We start from the raw sequence: 19,989 nt of genomic DNA, 5'->3' as shown, positions 1-19,989 counted from the left end.
ATATGGAGAGAAAGGGAAAAGTTAGAAAAACTCGAATGTTCCCTCTTTTCCACCTCGATATATTTCAAAGGGTTAAAAACCTCAAATCATGTGAGTAAAATACCCCAAAGCATGGCTTTGATTAAAAAAGGAATTTCAAAAAAAAAAGAAGAAGAAATTGAAAGTTTCTTTGTGCATGTGTCCCCACTTTTGATTGCTGCTGTATGAAAGAGAGACCTAAGCATGGTTCAGCTCTAAGGTTCAATTTTCTCAGTTAGCAAAAGTCTGGCTAAATCCTAGTCCCACTTTGAGAGAAATCTGGACAAAGAGAAATTATTCATGTGGAACAGACCCCTCCTGTGGTGGGAAAGCTGGTCTGTGATACTTGTTTTTCTGCATCCTCTTCCCATCGAGACAAAGACCTTCTGGACTTCAGGTGTCTCCACTACTACAGGTTAGAACTGTTGCATCCTTTTTTTTTTTTTGATAAAATGTATTAATTAAACCCAATGATGTTATTTACAGAATCTTTTATCAAAATAGTATGAAATACTAGAAGAAAAGAAGGGAAGAGCAAAGCAGGGCATATCACCTCAGTTAGAATTATAATAGGTGCATTTGGGAGGAATATAAGCATTTATGTTATGGGGCATATCCTCAGATAAACAGTTAGATGGAAAATTTATGAACAATTAGTCTGTCATTTGTCTGCTTGTAAAGTTTCTTCCTTCCTCTAAAATGACTGCCACTGCCCAACCAGGAGGAGCTCTGCTGGCCTGAAAGGGTGTGCCAAACCCATTTTTGGATGAAGTAGAGCACATACTTTGGCAAATGCCTGCACTAGAAAATGAAAACTACAACTAGAACTTACTAGTTCCTAGAGATTCTTTATTTCCCATTTAATTCTTTCCTACAACTGCCCCTAGAGGCACATCACGAGCTCAGCATAGTCATGCCATTCCTGTCAACAAATTGCAGTAAGGTTGAGTAGAAGTGCCTACTCCAAAACCTACTCAGAATTCATGGACAGCCTCTGAAAGCTTTGGATCATGATCTTTGAGTCTGAGCTCAGGACAATTCTTTCACCTTTCCTCCAAAACAACCAGAGACCATATGGCAGGTAAGAGAGGAATAGCCTCACCTTATCCCTATCCTTCTCTTTTGGCCAAAGGGGTGATTCCAATTTCACAGCCAGTGGCTTTTCAAAGCATGGTGCTCCTCAAAGCTGGCAGAGCAGATGAACATATTGCAGTGAGATGCTTTTATGTATCATCGCCGCATAATCTCTGCTGGAGTGAGTTAACGCAGCTGATTCTTTGGGGACTCAGAAAGGGAACTTGCATCTTGGAGCTGCACTAGTGGGAAACAATTCCCAGCCCCGCCTTTACACTGTGGGTGATCACCAATCAATTCCAGGTGCTGCTCACCAAGTACAGCATGTCCCAAATTTCTCATAGCTGAGCTGATGCCATTCTGAGACTTTCCACCATTTGAACAAAGCTGGGAGTTAGCTGTGCTACAGAGACCTGTGCTTACACATGGGAACAGTCATTTTGTCACCAGCCTCAATATGCTTTGGCATCTGACCTACACTCCTATTTACAATTCTTCCCAACTTTCATTCTGATTTTATATCTTCATCCCCCTGGGAGTCTTTTCCAAAATGTTTTATAGACAGAGGGGTTCTGGAGCGTGGTGCCAATGCATAAGGCAGCATCAGGCGTCAGCCTGCCATTGCAGTGTGGTTTCAAAAAATAGTGATGTGCTGCTTCCACGTATTCAGCAGTAGCTACTTTACCACCAGCCCTGTGAAGGTAACTTCTGCAGAGGACGGCTCCTCCGCCAAGAAGGACCTTCTCCCCATGGTCAGTAGGAACTGATACTTTTGAAGGCTCTCAGGAAGCAAGTCATGCTGCCAAAATGTGTCTCCTTTCTGTCTGTATTGATGGTGCTGGGAAGCCTGACACCTTTGTTACGAGGGCTTTGGGGTTAGGTGTTAGGAAGTGGCAGGCAGTGCTGCTCCTTGGGGCAGTACTCCTGCCAGTGTGTTTGGGCTGACTTTGCTCTCCTTAAAAAGAAGGATGGTGGGAGGCAGAGTCCAGATTTTCCAGTCCTGTTTGATCGTCCTCATCAGTGGTTAGGACCAAGCTCTTGGGTTGTACCTGTTGTGATAAAGCAAACATGGCCTCAAGCAATGGTGTGGGACTGTCCAGCCTGCATAGCTGCTGGTGTGCTCCCCACCAGGGTGTGGCTGGTTCCAACCTACCTTCTCCAAGGTAGTGCCAAGCCCTTCTCACAGGACAGCTGGGGCCAGGGACTGCTCCCACTTGGCATCAGGGATAAAGGTGTCCTCTTTGGGGAGAGACAAGAGTATCTCTGCATGGATGTGAGATGTGGCAGCAAAGAAAAGGCTCTGGTCCATATGCTGGTACAACCTTTGGGTGCCCAGCAGCAGGTGAAGGATGCGACCTCTTTAAAATGTACCGCAGTTTAGTAGTGAGGGGATTGTTGCTTACCATGGGGACCTGGCAGTTCAACCCATGGTCCTTTTGGCCAGGCTCAGTAATTTTTTAAAGTGCCTTTTGCCTCATCTCCAGTGCTGACTGTGGAAATGTTTTCTGACAACCAGACAAGTATTACATAAAACAGGAAAAAAATGAAGAGGTTGTGAATGCACAGAAAGAAGTGCAGCTTTCATAGTGCCGTGACAATTTCTTAACTTCGAGAGAAACAGTGTTTGCAATTTTCACAGGGCATTAGTCTAATTTGTCTGAAGATCTGTTTGTGATTTATGGGAGATGTTTGTTAAAGCCGATATAAAAGGTAATGCTAGGATTTAATCCTCAGGGCTTTAGCAAAGAACCACTATCTTTTAATAGGAAATGGGTGGCATGTTGGTTGTCAACTCTAATTTCTCCTCTAGCCTGAAAATCTTCTCCATACTTTTTCTATTATCCTGTGCTACTAACTTTTACAAGAGTACAGGATCTGCCTTTTACACAGGATAAAACCAGAAGGTAGAACCTTTAACAGAGATTCACCATGTTTCAAGAGAGCAAGTGGGAAAGCATAAAAGTGGAGGACAAAGTTAACATTGAAAAGATGTTCTCAGAACACCCATTGCTCCTGTGGTTTGTGCATTATGCTGTTTTCCAAGAGATCTGGATTTGATGTCTTGTCCTTTGCTTTCTGGGGCAAGGAAAACTCTGAGCCCTTTGAGAGTGGGGAGGGGTATTAAATAAGGAAAGAAGGGACCTACGGCAAAGATCAAAACAGTAAAACAATACACAGAAAAACCAAGAGGACCGAGAAAACTCAACCCTACGGTACCTAACAATAATTTTTAAAGGCACGAGTTTGTCCAATGTGTTGTTTATTCATCCAATTTATTGTAATGATGAACAGCTTTAAAGTTGGAGTAGAATGCTAATTCATACTTTATGTATAGAATAAATGATAGGCAGCTGTGGACCAGGGGGCCATTGGGGGCTCTCTGGCAACACAGACTGTACAAGCAAAGGAACATAACTCAGGGTCTCTGTTAGCAATGAGAAAATATATATTGCAAATTAAGTAGTTCTTCCTACCACTTAACGAAAGCTGGGTGCATCTGACATTGCTATTGTCATGCAGTGATCAGTTTGATGTGAATTTGGCCTGTAATTACACTGTGCTGGAGAAGTCTTTCAGTGTTATTTGAATACTTTTGAATATAGCAATAGCAGTGGACTAAAGCTTCTCACCAGCCCTTATCACCAGTCAGATGATAGGCTGGCAAATTACTTCAGAGGGTCCTTGAGAAGCAGGAAAAATGAAGGTTATTCATTTCATTGTACTACTGAAATGAAATGCTGGGATGGATCAGTTTTGGGCCCCTCACTGCAGGAAAGACATTGGGGTGCTGGAGAGGGGCAACGAAGCTGGTGAAAGGTCTGGAGAACAAGTCTTGTGAGGAGAGGCTGAGGGAACTGGGATTGTTTGGTCTGGAGAGGAAGAGGCTGAGGGGAGACTTTGTTGCTCTTTGCGGCTACCTGGGGGAAGGTTTTGGTGAGGCGGGTGTCAGTCTCTTCTCCCAGGTAACAGGTGATGGGCTGAGAGGAGGCGGCCTCAAGTTGCGCCAGGGGAGGTTTAGATTGGATGTCGGGAAGGTTTTCTTCACTGAAAGGATTGTCAAGTGTTGGAGCAGGCTGCCCAGGGAAGTGGTGGAGTCACCATCTGTCCTAGTTTGGACTAGGACAGAGTTTTCTGTTAAGTTTCCTTTAAGTGACTTTACTTCCTGAAGTGGATTACACAGCCTGCTGCCACAGGAACTAGGGTCCCTGTTGAGTCTCTTTGTCCCACAGAGGAAGGGGCTGTAGAGTGCCGCATCTGTGGGGAGAGGTGGACAGGGCAGATGACCCGAACTGACCAATGGGGTATTCCATCCCACCCATTTGATACTCAGTATCAAGCTGAGGGACCACGAGGGTCATGCTCTCTTGCCTATGGCTGAAATCCTGGGAGGACTCTGCCCGCACTCTTGCCGTTGCTCATGAACTTGGTTCCCGCCTGCTGCTGCGTGTGCTCCGGGACCGCCCAGCACCTGCCCTGAAGCGTCAGCAGTGACATGGTCATCATCAGGGGGAGCTCCGTAGCAGTTTTGTATACAGTTCATTATTTATTATACTCCCATTTTGTTATTGTTTATTAAAACTCTTTTACTTTCCAACCTGTAAGTCTCTCTCCCTTTTCTCTTTTCCTTTCCCCTCTGGGGAAGGAGAAGGTTAACAGAGAGTGTCTGTCATGCGTTTAACTGCCCCCCAGCCTTAAATGGTGACACAATCCCTGGAGGTATTTGAAAGATGGGTAGGTGTTGTGCTTGGGGATGTGGTTTGGTGGTGGACTTGGTATTGTTGGGTTGATGGTTGGACTAAATGATCTTAGAGGTCCTTTCCAAACAAAACAATTCTGTGATCCACCAACCAGAAACTTGGCTTAGGGCTACATTGCCCTACTGAGCTGTCTGTAGGCTCAGCATCATCAGTGAATCTTGAGAATGGGGCAGCGTTCAGGCCAGGGACAGCTGATGAACTGAGACAGGTGAGTGGTACAAAAGATAAGGTCTTGTGTTAAACTTTGCCTCAGCATTGCACAGTGAGTCAGTGTTACCAACGGGATATAAAGGTCCAGGGACCTCAGCCCCATGCTGACTGCAAGGCAAGTGGAGCTGGGCCAGGTGGTAATGGGACCAGCCCAGACCCCGCGGCCACTAGGCTGGTCTGTAACTGAAGGCATGCATCTACTCTGTGACAGCTACTTCTAGAGAAAAATAAAAACAAACAGAAGGGAAAAGATAAAAGGAAAATTCTGTCCAGGGCCAGCTGGGAAGAGCAACATTGGGGTCCCAGACCACAATCCTCCTCTGATGCTCTCTGCAAAGCAGCAGCTGGTGAGGTTGAATACGAGGATAAAGAGGATGATTTTCATCATGCTTTTCCCCTAGTAGAATATATTTTTCATTGGGACCCACTCAAACTGCTTAGGGGGTGTTCCTGTTTTTGATGGTGTTGGTGCTGATTGGAGTATGCTAATCAAGTGCAAATGTTTCACCTTGGTCGTTAAGTTTCTGTGTGTATAGATATTATTGGATAACGTTTACTGAGTATTTATTACTATTGCATATGATTATTATTAACTTTGCTGTGCACTATATTTGGTTTTGTCTAATATAAACTAAAATGTACAAACCAAGAGACAAAGAAAGAGGGGGAGAGGAGGTCAATTCCTGCAGCAGTGGGAGCTGCTTCCCATGAGGCCCTGCCTTGACAACACTGCCAGGATTTGCAGGTGCAGGGCCATGAAAATAACAGCAGAAGAACAACAGCATAAAAACAATTAAAGAAAAGTACTGCCAAAGAGAGTCTGGAAAACACTGCCTCATCAGCTTCAGGAAAAGGTTTTGGAGTTGCAGATTGCAGGCCCCAAGCATTAGGAAGGCTAAGGCAACGGGGTACTTAAGGCACTGTGCAGCACACGTGTGAGACAAGCACTGTTTTGTAGCAGGGTGACAAGTCCTGGAAATTTCTACCCATCTCCCTGAGGGCTCCTGAGCCTTTAGAGGAACAGCCTGTCAATAAAGGACATAAACAGCCCTGCAGCAGGCAGTGATGGCACTTGGGATCTGTGATGGGTCAGAAACAGTTCGTTCAAGTAGATCGAGGCTATTATGAATTGTGCCTGCCTAGCTTAGATGTAGGTGTTCCTGGTCCCAGAAGGCTTCTTCGGTACTTAGTCCTGAGCCTGTGGCAGGCGTCACCACTCCTGGCCAAAGGAGAGGCTGGGTTTGGGTGTCTGAGTTAGACTGGAATCAGTCAGTGAGTTACATCTAGAGATCACTGATGTTTTATTTCCAGGTGTGTCCGGGAGAAAAAAATCATCTTTTTTTCTTTTGTATTTTTTTTTAAAGACAGGTGTGACATGGTATGTACATGGCTGCTCAGCTAAAAACAACACACAAGACCCAAACGTACTCCTTAGGTATTTGCTGTGAAACTAGACACAGCAATACGACAGCAAGTCAGAATGAAATGGGAAATAATCGCTTTCCCTCCTCTGAACATGATCTGTCAGACACTATCCCCCCACACACATATAATTACTGATTTCATGCTATTATTTCATTGTGTTAGAAGAATTCTTTGAAAAGTATAACAGATCTTTACCAATAATTTAAACTAGCTACCAGTCTACATCCTGGTTACCGCATATCTACTGCCAAGACACTGTTTTGGTAACAGTTAATAATCAGCTGTCTGGACTACCTCACCATAAACATTACAGGGTTTCATCACTCATGTTTTATTTAATTCCACTTGTCATCAAGGTCTATTATTGGAGCCTTACAATTTTGTTCGAGAGAGCTGATTTTTACTACTGTTGAAAGCTCCTCTACATACTTTTTGCACTTTATTCTCCTGAGCTAGGACCCTTTTCTTTTGTTTCTCAGGTTGACATAAGTTGTTTATTCAAATAAATTCATTAGATGATTGACAAGCTATAGGTGTCCCTGGTGGAATATGCTTGAGATGCCAAGGAGAAAAAAAAAAAAATGCATGAGGTTAGCAAATGGCTTGGGCTAAATACAACCACCTGTCTTTGATTCTACACCCCTTGATTACCATCCTAAAAAGGTACATCCCAGCTGAAGAAGGTATAAACTGAAATCATTCTTCCCCACGTACATCACCCTTCACTCATTGCCTTGGTTTCCATCCTTTTGTGACCTCCTACCCTTAGCCTGGAAGCATGCAGTGTAGATGAAACAGGTAGTTGCCTGGAATAAACAAAATGGTTAAAATGGTCAAAGATTGAATTGGGAATAATGGAGGAGCAGTTCCTTCCAGCACCACTGCTGTTCCAGAGAGTCACAGACGACACCACCAGTTAAGCACTTCAGCCCCTGTAACAGGCAGTGATGGCCCTGCCACTCATGTGTCAGCTTTGCTCTGCTTTTCCTCTTTTGCCAGAAGGAGGGGCTGTAAAGGAAAGACCAGCAGCAGGCAGAGAGCGTGCAGGCTGCACTCCTGAGGGGTGCCGGAGAAAAGAGGTTACCATGCCAAGGAATGGTTGTCCAAGCACAGTGAACCAGCTCCAAACTGAAGAAGCCCAGAAGAGGCAGTGACCGGGCTGGAATGAGCCTTCCACATTCCACCAGTCCCAGAGATCCGTGAGTTTGACATGTTTTGATCATAAATTCCCTTGTAGAGCTGAGAATCCACTTACCATTAAAGCTTGATCAGAGTTGGTGCTTACTGAAAAAAAGGTCAGACAAATCAGCTTTTTTCTGGTGGAACAAGTAAAAGACGTCCTTGCTTCGGTCTATGCTTGATAATAACCCAGTGTGCAAGCTAGCAGTGAAATATATCTGAACAAAACAGGAAAAGACATTTCTTTCTTTAAAGTCAACAGCAGATGCTGCAGTAAATATATTTTTACATATGGTGTCTCTGTATGCTGACATACCTAAGTCTAGGCAGTTGTGCTTACACTCTGTTCAGGCATTATCTCAGATAGTTCTTCTCTGCAAGACACGCAATCACATTAGTATGGTCCAGAGACTGAAAGAGTAAGTCCTGCTCAGAGTCTGTATATTACCAGCTCAAACCCAGTACTGTACTATGCCATTGCCACTATGTGTCCCAAAACTGACGGGCTTCTGGATTGCTCCGAGTGCAGGTAGAGCAGAAGCACAACATTCTGCATTTGTCCATGTAGAAATCTCCCACCCTGAGGCTCTTGAACATGTTTTGCCAAGAGAAGCAAACATCTTTTCTCTTTATACTGCAGTTCCTTCTGTCTACCCTGTGATTTGTCCCTTCCCTGTTGTTCCTGACCTTTCTCAGATTCAAACCTGCTGCTCTAGGCACAGTACTTTGAGTAATCACTGATTATTACTGAGCAATTAGAAGTGTTCTGTATAGCAGAACTGTTTTTCTTTGCCTGTGGTTATTTTCTCTTCTTGTTTTGCCTTTATTTGCATAATTCACTTTCCTCTTGGATTTTTTCTCTCCAGCCATTGCCTTTAACCTTCCCTTACTCACAAGCAATCTTCATTCACAAACACTTTCTCTGCATTTGATATGTGGTTATTTCTGAAATTCCTTCACATCTGTCATTTGTGGTCTTACTGGGTTCATCATGCTGCAGCACCTTTCCTTGGTCATTGCAAGGTAATGGGGAACCATGACACGGGACCCTCCCTTGCTTCTGAAGGAAGTGTCCTCAGTCTGGACACAGCACAGTTTTCATCACAGATGGTGGTGAACCTCCATGCTCAGATGCTTCCCCAGGGTGGTGATGCCTTACTGGGACTGTGACATGGTGATACTTGGATGAAGTTTTGTGTGGGTTAGCAACTCTCCCCATGCGTCCTACATAATGCATTCCAGTTCCTAGGTCCTGAAGATTTAATACCAAGTCAAAGAAATATAAAATTAAAAAACCAAGACCCTCTCCTTTTTTTGATGAAAGTCAGGATAAAAATGTACATGAAATACATCCTGTTCTCCCCACTGCATATGGCACGTGTCCCTTTCCCTCTCCCCACTCCTGGTGGATGTCTGTGAATATCATCACAAGAATGGGTTCAGCAGAGAGTAGTCTTCTGCTTCTAAGCTGGGCTGCCACACAGGACCTAGGTCTGTGCTCCTGCTCAAGCCCAAATTCCCAGCAAGCCATGGATTAGGGATCATAAGACCATGGCCAAGCCTCAGTCAGTGTCTATGAGAGAGCTGTAGTTGTCATTGTCCCAGGAAGGACTGAAAAAGTTTGCTTTGCAGGAAGTAAAGACTTTATTCCCAACATTCTCCTTTAGGTTATACAGAAAAAGAGTGGGATGTGGCAAACAGAACAAACTTTGGGGCACCCAGCATGCAGGAGACACAGGTTCCAAAGTTAGAAAGGTGGAGGTAGGTGGTTTCCAACTCCTGGTACAGTCCCCACTGCCTCCCAGGCAGTTTTTTCCAGAACTGTGGATCTGTGGTTCAGAGATGCTATGGCCTCTTGGAGTTGTAATGTTAGTGTTTGAAGCAAAGATTACATTATTTTATTGACTTTAACTTACTGAGACAGCATTCATCTTTCCACAGTTCCTTCTGCAACTAGGGAACCAAAAGAAGGTGTAGCCTGGACTCCAGGAAATATGAAAGAGCAGCTTCAGTGAATGTTGCTGCTCAGGGAAGCCCTTCATCTTTTGGGGTAATCTTTTGAAAGAGTAGTCCTGCCCTGCAGGGAGGCCACGTGAAACCACCACCTGTGCCAGACTGTGAGCAGGAGTATTTGGAGAGACCCCTCCAGGCACCCTTCTCTCGGGCACTCCTAGGGCTGGGAGGAGGGAGGGTTGGGGGGTGCTGAGTGATCGTGCCCCAGTCACCTGGGCACAGAGCAAGGCAGCCTAAACCTGATCAAACAGGGTCTGAAAAAATTGACCCTGCTTTTTTGTTTATCCTGCCCAACCTTCCCAGCCAAGGCAGGTCCTTCCCTCTGAATACTGAGGTGTTCGGAGGTAGGTGGCTTGTTTTGCAACATATTCTCCCTTTCTTCTGGGTAGAAGAAAGGTTTCCCTCCGAAGGGCACGTGGGTCAAACTTGCACACAGTAACCAAGACCTCTGCCAGGATTTATTTCTCGTACTTTGCTCAGGTCGCTGGGGAGCCCCAAGCAACGTTAAAAGGTGGTTAAGAGAAAGAGAAGGAGGGAATTCGGGGCTCCAGAGAGCGACCTTCCTCCCTTCAGAGTGGCTGGACCTGAAGCTTTTCAGGGAGATGTCCTTCTTACCTCTTGGGGGTTGTGCTCTTGCTCCGCTGCTCTCCCCCTGCTCTCCCCAATATCCCACCACCTCTTCCCTAGGCTGCATGGCCTTTGGGAAGGGAAAGGCAGGAAGGAGCCTGGCGAAGGCAGGCACAGGCAAAACAGCTGCAGGGGCAGCCGAGTCAGATGTCAGAGTATTTGTACAGCTTTCACTGGCCATATTCAGTCTTTCACCGCTGTTTGCTTCAAACCCCGTCTCCCCTCCGGCTCAGGGGTCTTCATCTCAGCTTAATTCCTCTTGGCCTATGGCTCCTGCTGCCTTTTCTCTCCTCTCCTGGCTGGGCCAACCTCTCCTGTCCCCATCCTCTCCTCTCTCTCCCCGCTGCTTGCCCTACCTGTTTTGCACACAAACTCTCCATCACTCAGAGAGCCACACGGAGCCTGGCACAATGGGGTCCCTTTTCAGGCGCTGCTGTAATAACAACCGCAGAATCGCATTGTACTTATATCTTTACTAGTTTATACAGGAATATACAGCGGTGTTTTACAAGGCTATAAAAATACATCTTAAAGGAAACAAGCACAGGAAAACAGGAGAAGTGGGGCCAGATCAGCTGATGTAAATAAAGGCTGCATTGAATTAAATAGTGCTGCCACTATTTACAGCAGCTGCTGGACCTGACCTGTGGCCCCTTCCTAAAGCAGGGAGTTGCTGCAGCCTCCAGCCTCTGTTATGGCAGACACTGAACCGAGCTTCCCTTGCCCACCCAGCAGAGAGGGATGCTGGCAGGGAGGAGGAGGAGGCCCTTTGCTCTCATCCATCTAGGGGTGAGACACAGCTGTGTTGCAGCTGCAGAGGGTGATGCTGACGGCTAGGCTGCCCTGTTGTGCCTAGCAGCAATGGAGGGACACCTCCTCCTCTCCCTGTCCATGCAGGATGCTGTGCCTGGCCTCTGACCAGCTGCTGCCCTGATGGAGCCCAGGGAAAAGCCCCTGTGGCTGGAGCTGGGTGGGATTCGCAGTATTCACCAAACAGTGCTAATTCAGGGCTCCAAGAACTACTTGCAAGGCAAGGTCAAATCCAGCACAGGGGTTTGACTTCTAGGTGGTGGAAAGAAAACAAGAAGAAAGGAGAGGAAATCATTTGGGAAAGGTCAAACATTGTATTTTGACATTTTTTGTTTTGAGAACAAGCTGAATTCAGTCCATTTTTACCTGAAACAACTGTCAAACTGAACATTCTGCCACTGAAATGACAAATTCGCGCCTCTGTAGGACTTTCTGGATTACATACTTGCCTCCCCAGCATGTACAGTAGAGCACATTTTATCTTTCCTAGAGCTGATTTTTGCAAAAATAAAAACTCCAATATCAATCTTTCAGGAGAGATGGTCTTCCATTTAGGCATCAGGATGACATGAACTTTCATCTCTGGCAAGTTTCTGCATTTAATACTTACAGAATTCAGTTATACGAATAAAATAAAAGGACTACATTTGTAGAACAAAACTAAGAAAGAGGGTAAAGTTATTTTTGTGTTGTTTTTCCAGGACTTTTCAGAAGTTTTCTCTGTAGGAGTACAGTTCTGTGGATAGTCAGAGTAGCCCATGGGTAGGAAGTGTCAGCTTCACCCTGACTGCCTCAGTTTTCTTCAGTCATTTACAGATTTCAATATGTTCAAAAAAAAGGATTTTTACCACCATTATAAATTACAAAAAATAACTATATCCAACGTGAATTTTGAAAAGAGACTAGATGTCGGACAATAGGATCAGTCGGTGTTTCTTTCCATGCTGAAATAAAACACTCAGAGAACTTCAATGATATATTTAAAAAATCCGTTTGTCAAATCTCCTCTGGAAAAATGTAGATTTAAATGGTTCTTCATTTCTTTGAAAAAAAAAAAAGCATAAAAAAACCCAAACCCTTCCAACCAGCTGTAAAGAAAAAGTGTAAAGCTATCTCAGCCCAGCAGTCAGCTTTCCGAGATGGCCGCGAAAGGGTGATGAAAGGAGGTCACGTATGGAACAGCTCTTTCAGCTCGCATCTCCAGTGGCTGCGATCGTGTTCACCTTGGCAGGGGTACAGAGGGTTCGGCTCCTCACGATGGCTCCCCAGCAGCCATTCGCACCTGCGCAGCAGGGCTCTAAAGCCCTGCCAAATCGCCATGGCAGGTTTCTACGCAGATGTAAGCAACTGCTCTGGGGACAAAGCAATACCGAGTTAGGCCTAGAAATGTTAACGTTCAGATTTCCAAAGGTCTTTAATTCTGGTTTCCAAGTCTGTAAACATGCGGTGATTAACAGTCTGGAAGCACTCACTCTTTTCCCCATGGCCTGAGTCTTAACAGCAATCTTGAGCAAGGAGGAGGGTGGGTTAAATCCCTTGCAATTCATCTTTTGTTGAGATCCACGAGGAATTGCTTGCCAGCATGCATTTGAAGCGAACGTTGTGCTGTGGGTCCTCTGGCGAGCTCTGCTCTCAGCACCAGCAGGACTGCGTGCATCTGCGATTGTGCAAAACCACTTTAAACGCTGCAAAGCACCCCTTTCAAATGAGCTGAATAGATACATTGGGGAGAAGGAAAAATGTGCTAAGATGTGATTGCTAAATAAGAAATCTGCAAGGCCTGTTTGGCATGGCTGATACTTCTCCCTGCGATTTGGCAGGGCTGCCTACACGTTGCACAGGTGCAAATGACTTCTCCAGGGACAAAGCACTGTGAAACTCGGCCTCTTTTCCAGCAAAAGACAAGTGGGGAAATAAAAACCCTGGACCAAACCCTGCCCTCATTAACACCCCTGAATCCTACTGACTGAGGGAAAATGATCTCCAGACCGAGTGAGACAAACCTTTATTATCTCATTTTCCTAATTTGACCAGCAGGTACTAAAGACAGGTCTCCTCCATGATGATGGAGACATTAACTTCCCTGGAGTCATGAAGGAGAGATTTGCTCCACCATGTTGTTTCCATTCGGTGCTTTCTACATACCATTTAACAGCTCCAAATGGGGCTCATGGTTTATATATTCCCTTTGTCTCCCCCTCGGCTAGTGTGCATGCTGCTCACTAGGAGATGGACAGCGTGGTCCTGCTGCATCCTGGCCCCCTCCCTGGAGCTAGGGATGGAGTCGATTTTCCAATATCAGGGGTGTCACTGACATCCAGCAGCTCTGGAGCTTCCTTGACTCCCGTATTTACGGTGTGCGGCAAATCCCAGGGCACAGCTCAGTCATGGGTGTTACAGCTGCTCAGGGCTTTCTCACTGGTCTGAGTGTATAACAGAGAATCCATTGCAAATAAATACCTCTATTCACTTTTTTTTCCACACGGACTACAAAAAGAGGTCATGAGGAAGCATGTACCATATCATACCAATAGGCATTTTTATTAGTTATCAATTAAAAATTAAAAGGAAAATGTGCTAAGAGTAGCCACATGTAAAGAGCAGCATTTTTTACAAAGCCTCACCACTGCCAGTACTGTGTTTTTCGCTGGGAAGACCCTAAAGCAATTTGGATAAACTAATGTTTAGCAAAAGAAAATTGTAGAAGAACAAGACAAAGAAGACACGTTAGATGCTCCATGCAACTTCCACTTTCATCTCAGCTATTTTTCCTTCCAGACTTTCCATTCTTTGAACATTTTCTTCAAATTATTCACTTGTCCCCTTCTAATGTCATTCTGCTGTGATGACCAGTTGGGCAATACATAATATGATGCATGCACAGAGCACCAGTGGGTTAAAACCTGACTATAATACGAGTATTATTCTACCAGCTTGATGAACTCATTTACAGCTAAGGTACAGGCGATAAAATTACAGAGTTGTAAATCCCTTTGGTCTTCTAGAGTCCTTTAGCTGATGTCATTTTTCACCAGGAATAATACATTATTTCTTTCTAGAGAGCTGGGCAGTGCAGGGAAGGTAGATAGATATGATTATTAAATGCAGTGTGTGCGAGAGTGGAAAGGATGCTGAAGTCAAATATACACAAAAATTAATAGCTTTCCTGATCTGAACTCATGTTTCTCATGCTCTTTGGATTACAGTAGGGTTACCCTTCTGGTGTCTGCACCCCAGGGATTCACATCTGTGTAAATGTGGTAATAGAAAAAGGCACTCCTGATGAATTCATGAATTGTTCTCATTGACACTAGTTGATACTTTTACTTGGACAAGTCTCCTTTGCAGGTGCACTGACCACACACTAATTGAAAGGATTATTTTCATAACTTTCTGTGCAGTCTGCAAGGCTTTCTGTGAAAAGCATAATTGTTTCAACCAGCTGCTTGGAGTTGTTTTTATTAATTTCTTTAAATCCAACAATGCTAGATCGGCATATTTGAGACCCTCCTCCAAACTGCGTATGAACATAAATAAAATTAGTGCATGTGGCTCTTGTGTGGGAGAGAACTATGTTTGCAAGTACAGCATTTCTCTGAGAAGGAAAATCACTTTTAAAATGTACTTTTTCTCCCAGTCCCTTGCTATTTTTATCCTCATCCCCACAACAAATCTTTAATGTGCAGTATGTCTGCATGGCACCTGTTGGGATTAGCTGGGACCCAAGCAGACACATTACAAGTCCATGCATTTGCACTGCCTGATACATCTAATCCTGAGTTTATGCTGTACGAAACCCCAACCATAAAGAGCTCTTCAAGTCACATTGTTCCCCCTTCTTGGGTGAAAGCCAGGTCTCTTACCATAAGACTGGCCATAATATCTGAAAAAACCTTATGGACTCAGTCCTCACTTTATATAGCAAGCCAGGGGTACTAAAAAAGAGTCCATGGCACAATGGACTTTGGATCCCACCTTGGTGCCTGCCTCCTTCCTTGCTTGGGGGGACTGCTCCAAGTGTGGAAACTGCCCTGGGCAAGCAGAGCAAAACCAGGCTGGAGTATTACGTGAGAGAGACAGAGAGCAAGGACGAGGAGTTCTGGGGGGTCCACTCACCCCTTGGCTTCTCTCCTGCTCGCCTCAGCTCAGCCCTTCCCAACACCTTGGGGACCCGGTGGCTTGGCCTTCATGCCAAAACCCTGGGGTCTGCCTGCAGCAGCCGAGCAAGATTTGCACAGGGAAGGGGAATCCAGTTCTCCCTCCTCTCCCAAGCCTTGGACAGAGAAGCCAAGGTCTCTGCTGCAGGCTGGGGGTCTGCACACTGGCTGCCCATCCCAGCCCCTCTCCCACCTCCATTTTTGCTCCCCCTCCAGCCGAGAGACCGCAGCCAAGCCCTTCTCTTGTCTCACCTATTCCTCCTGACATTCCACCTGCCCAGCCATTGCATGGGGCTCCAAACCCCTTCTAAGGGTCCTGCTCACCCTTGGTGGTGGGAAAAGCACCATAAGCCTCTTCCTTCCCTTACTTTTTTGGCTCTAGCTTGCATGTACCATATGCCATGAGGCTATAGAGATGCAGCACATGTCATGAGACCTTTGGGGGCTGTGCATAACCTCAGAGAATGACCTAAAAACTTAAAAACATCTTAATAGAGGATGACCTTGTTGGAGCAAAACCCAGAAAATGAGCAAAATTAGGTTTTGGTGGCTGGAACACACTGCAGGAAATCCTGAGCAGATAGCACCCAAGATTTCAAGCTTTCCTAATGCAAAACATCTACGTAGCTGTCAGCCTCCTTGTACTTCCACAGGCTCACTAATAACCCCTTTGCTCCTATGGGGAAGACGGTTTTCCTGAGCAAACCTTGTGATTTCCCTCTGACCAAAACTGTCTGGTTCCTGTGAGTCAGAAGGAAACAACTGCAAATGTTTAAAAATCAGGCAACAAGCCTTGCAAAACCAAGAGGCCATCCCAGAAATGATTAACTATTAACATGCATGTAAAACAGGGTTTCCTAATTTTCTTGATTTGGACTCACAGGGGTGGGATATATTTTTTACTTCTTCTTTGCACCCATTTAAGATAAAAATTTTTGTTTTGGAAAAAGATATGATGGATCTTAAAAAAATAGAACAAATATTTTGGCTATTTCCAGGGAAATAGCATGCATTGGCATTACAGCTGGTCAAAAAATGAAATTTCCATTTCTGGACATATTTTGACATGTTCAGGCTTGTTTCCACTCCAAATCAGAACAAAACTCCAATTGTTTAAATTCCATGGTATTTCATTCCAAGAAGAAAAACACCTCTTTTTTTCAGACAGTGAAATTATTGTTTTGGTAATATCCACATGTAATTAAATAAAGCATGTACTAGCGTAGCACAAAATTGAAACTGGCATTAAATAACTAATGGTCAAAGGAGAGAGAGACTCTCTCCCAGAGGGGTTTCATCCCATCTTGAAGCAGGTGTCAGGAAGGCGCCTCTAAGATTGCTCTATCTCTTGTTTGAGTAGAGGACGAGCTTCTGGAGAAGCTTAAACCAACCTTTGTCCAGGCTGTCACAGTCTCACCTTCCTTCCTGGCTCCCAAGTGACACTATTCTTTCCCCAGACCCACATGGAAAAGTCTCCCCCCTGGGCTGCAGCTCTGCTGCCATCAGTCCCAGGCACTGATGGGGAGCAAGGCAGACAACCATTTGGGGATTTGGGGCCATCATGTTAGTAGGATTACATTTGATTTTTCTGCAGCGTTAGTCTGATGGAAAATGCTCTCGTGTGGACCCACAGCCCGGGATTTGGTGTAGGCCAGTCAGGTTGTATGACTGTTGCCTCGGATGTCATCCTCAAGGCAGAGATGGGGCTGGCCAGAGGTCCCAGCTTCTTTCTTTTTGTCCCGGTGCTCTTTGCTTGAATCTGTATTTCTTTGGGCCATGAACAGCTAAGCCTCAGCAGAAGCCTTTGCCACATTCCCACCTTCTGCTGCTCACTTCCAAGCGCTAGCAGTGAATTGCTCTCTGAGGAGTCCAGGTTGCAGCCTGCCCCGGAGCAGGCAAAGGTTTTCTTTGGCAAGAAACAAAAAAGCTTGCCGCATGGGGCCCCACGCAGCTCGGCACGGCCAAGGGCTGCATTGTCCTACAGCGCAGCTGAGAAGTGTCTCTTCTGTCTAAACAGGTTTATAAATAAAATACTGCTTTATTCATGTTTACTCTCACTGTAGCTTGGTCGTTACTGAAAATCATACTCAGCTACAAAGTTTGCTCATAAACTTCCCAGAAAAGACATGTACTGCATTGTAAAAAGCAGTGTTTGTTTTCCTACTGAATAATGCAAAGATAAAGCAGGATTGATTTGGCAATCAGAGCTTGCCAAACGCCTCCAAGATAGAAACCACTCTATAACACAGCTTTCTGATAATGCTGTTATGGGTCTGATTTAGGAAATGACAGGGGACGATGATGCTCTTCTTCCCACATGGCCATCCTGGTACGAACGGTGTTCTCAGCTGAGTCCTCCAAGCACATCCTCCAAAGGATCCTCAGTAAAGGGCCTCTTGCATCTTGCTGGAGCCTCTGCTAAACCAAGGATTGTCCTAATTGGGGCTGGGAGTCCATCTGGAGCAAGCAGGATCTGGCCCTTGCCAGCGGTCCTGGCCCACACATTTGTGACTACTCCTGTGTAAAGTTGCTCATGTGCACAGGGGACCTTCCCATGGTTATTAAGTTTTGTGTAACGGTGTCTTACCTGAAGATTAGCATTTAAATCCATTTTTGAACATAAACCCATTTATAACATATAAAGCATGTTTTATTTGCCCATTAAGTACTCACTAATGGTTAATGTTTCATGTGCCACATTACTGTTACTATTTTTCCTAAATAAAAATAATTTTGCTCTCTTGCCCTGCCTGACATTACTCATAAATAAGAATGGTTAATACGTACTTTCCTGATAAGAGACAGCCATTGTTCAACAGCCACTAAAAACACTCCTATCTGGACCGCAGCTGCATCTGCTACAGCACGGTCTTCTTTTTATCTGTGATCCAAACCCTGCAGTCCTCAGTGAGACGGGACTCATTCTGCTGTCAGGTGGCACTTTGCCGGACTAAGAACCGACTTGCCCACGTGTTTGTCAAAGGCTGATCCTCAGCAGGTAGCATTTATTTGAGTCCGGATGTGACAGGTGGTTTCAGCCCAGAAATATTTTTGCACAGATTCCAATTAAGTGTTTATAAGCTAGTTACATAAAACTCAGATCAGTGATGTTGGCAAGTTTTCTGTACTTTCTCTGTGTGCTAACAACTCAGCTTAACTTTTGTTTGTTGTTGGGGGACTTTCAAGTGTGTCTCGAATATTAACGTTTTAATTTGCAAGGAAATTAGTAGTTGGAAAACTATAATCCCTTACGAGTGTGCATGCGCACACACACATGTGCACACACTTAGTCTATTAAAATTACTTATGTTATTAAGTTTGTAATAAATCCTCAATGTGGAGTGGCACGTGCTGAATCACTGAGGTATTTGACAAAGATCAGTTTAAAGGGTTACTCTGGGGCCCCAAATTCCATTTTTAAAAACAAGGCCCTATTGAACCTAATCAATGGGTTTTCTGTGGTTTTTTTTCCCCCACCAACTTTAATTAAGAGCTTTTGACAACTTTAAAGGTTCTTATGTAGTATTTTTAGCTATAGCTGTGAAGTGCTATAGGAGAGCATGAAAACATACCTACGCAGGTCTTTATGCCTCCCTCTTCATGAGGGGCTGCAAACCTTTCCATCGCATGTGGGTCGTGGCGAATATTTGTTTCTATGAACCCAGGTAGAGGAGCACGGAGGTTGAGCTGTGCCTGCTGGCAGTGAGGGGAGGATCAGCTCCAGGTTTGCATGGGGAAGACCTGGGGCCAGACCTGGTACCACCAAAGTAGCTCAGGACAGTGGCGATCGTTTTGGCAGGCGAGAGCCCAAGCCCCGAGGGTATAACGTGTCTGCTCGAGGCCAGCCCACAGGCACCAGCCCTCACCAGCTGTGAGTCTGGCAGGAGCAGGTTCAGCTCTTGTGCTGAGGCAGGCCAAGAGTCTCCTTTTGTTTGTTTAGTTTTTAAGCAGAGTTTTCTGCACTACATGTAAAGGAGGTGGAAAAGGGACTGGTGGTTTTGTTTTTTTTTTTCCAGGATAAACTATGATATCCATTCCATTTTCTTAAATTTTTCCTGGTGTTCTTTGAATGAGGTATGGGGCCATCCCGCCAGGACAAAGAGATTTGGCCAGCATGCCAAAACTGCAATTACAGCTAAATGAAAAAAATAAGAAAGAAATGTATTTTATTCATTTCAGCTGTTACATCTTAATGCAAAGAAATCACTTTGCACAGTTCTGTAACTGACACCAATTTCTAATCTCCAATGCTATTAACTTCTAAATCTCCATTATAAAGAATATTGGCAGCATACCAGAGTCTAATGCAGATAAATGGACTTAGTCTGAGCTGGTGTTTTATTTTCTTTTTTTCTGAAATGCTGAAAAAAATCATTAAATGGTTTTGTTAATTGCTGATAACATTTTGGTTAGTTGGATTTCCTCTTTTGGCTGCAATAGACACATTCCTGGAGCATGACATGACTTCGCCTTTGGGACAAACAAAAAAAAAGGAGACCATTTTTTGAAATGACAAAATGTATTGTGATAGGATTAGAGACAGGATAGCTCCAGGATTATGCTGTATTGCTAACTCAATTTAAGAGCCCTACGAATTGAAACTAAATATTGAATAGCTGCAGGGAAAGGGCATCGTTAAGGAGTAATACCTATGTGAAAACTTGATTGTTTTATCTCAGTTGGATTGCAACAGATTTCTGATAACTCAGAGACCCACT

This window comes from Nyctibius grandis, chromosome 1, assembly GCF_013368605.1.
Source record: "Nyctibius grandis isolate bNycGra1 chromosome 1, bNycGra1.pri, whole genome shotgun sequence".
NCBI classification, from domain to species: Eukaryota; Metazoa; Chordata; class Aves; order Nyctibiiformes; family Nyctibiidae; genus Nyctibius; species Nyctibius grandis.
The sequence above is the reverse complement of the archived record's forward strand: the minus strand, read 5'-3'. Positions refer to the sequence as shown.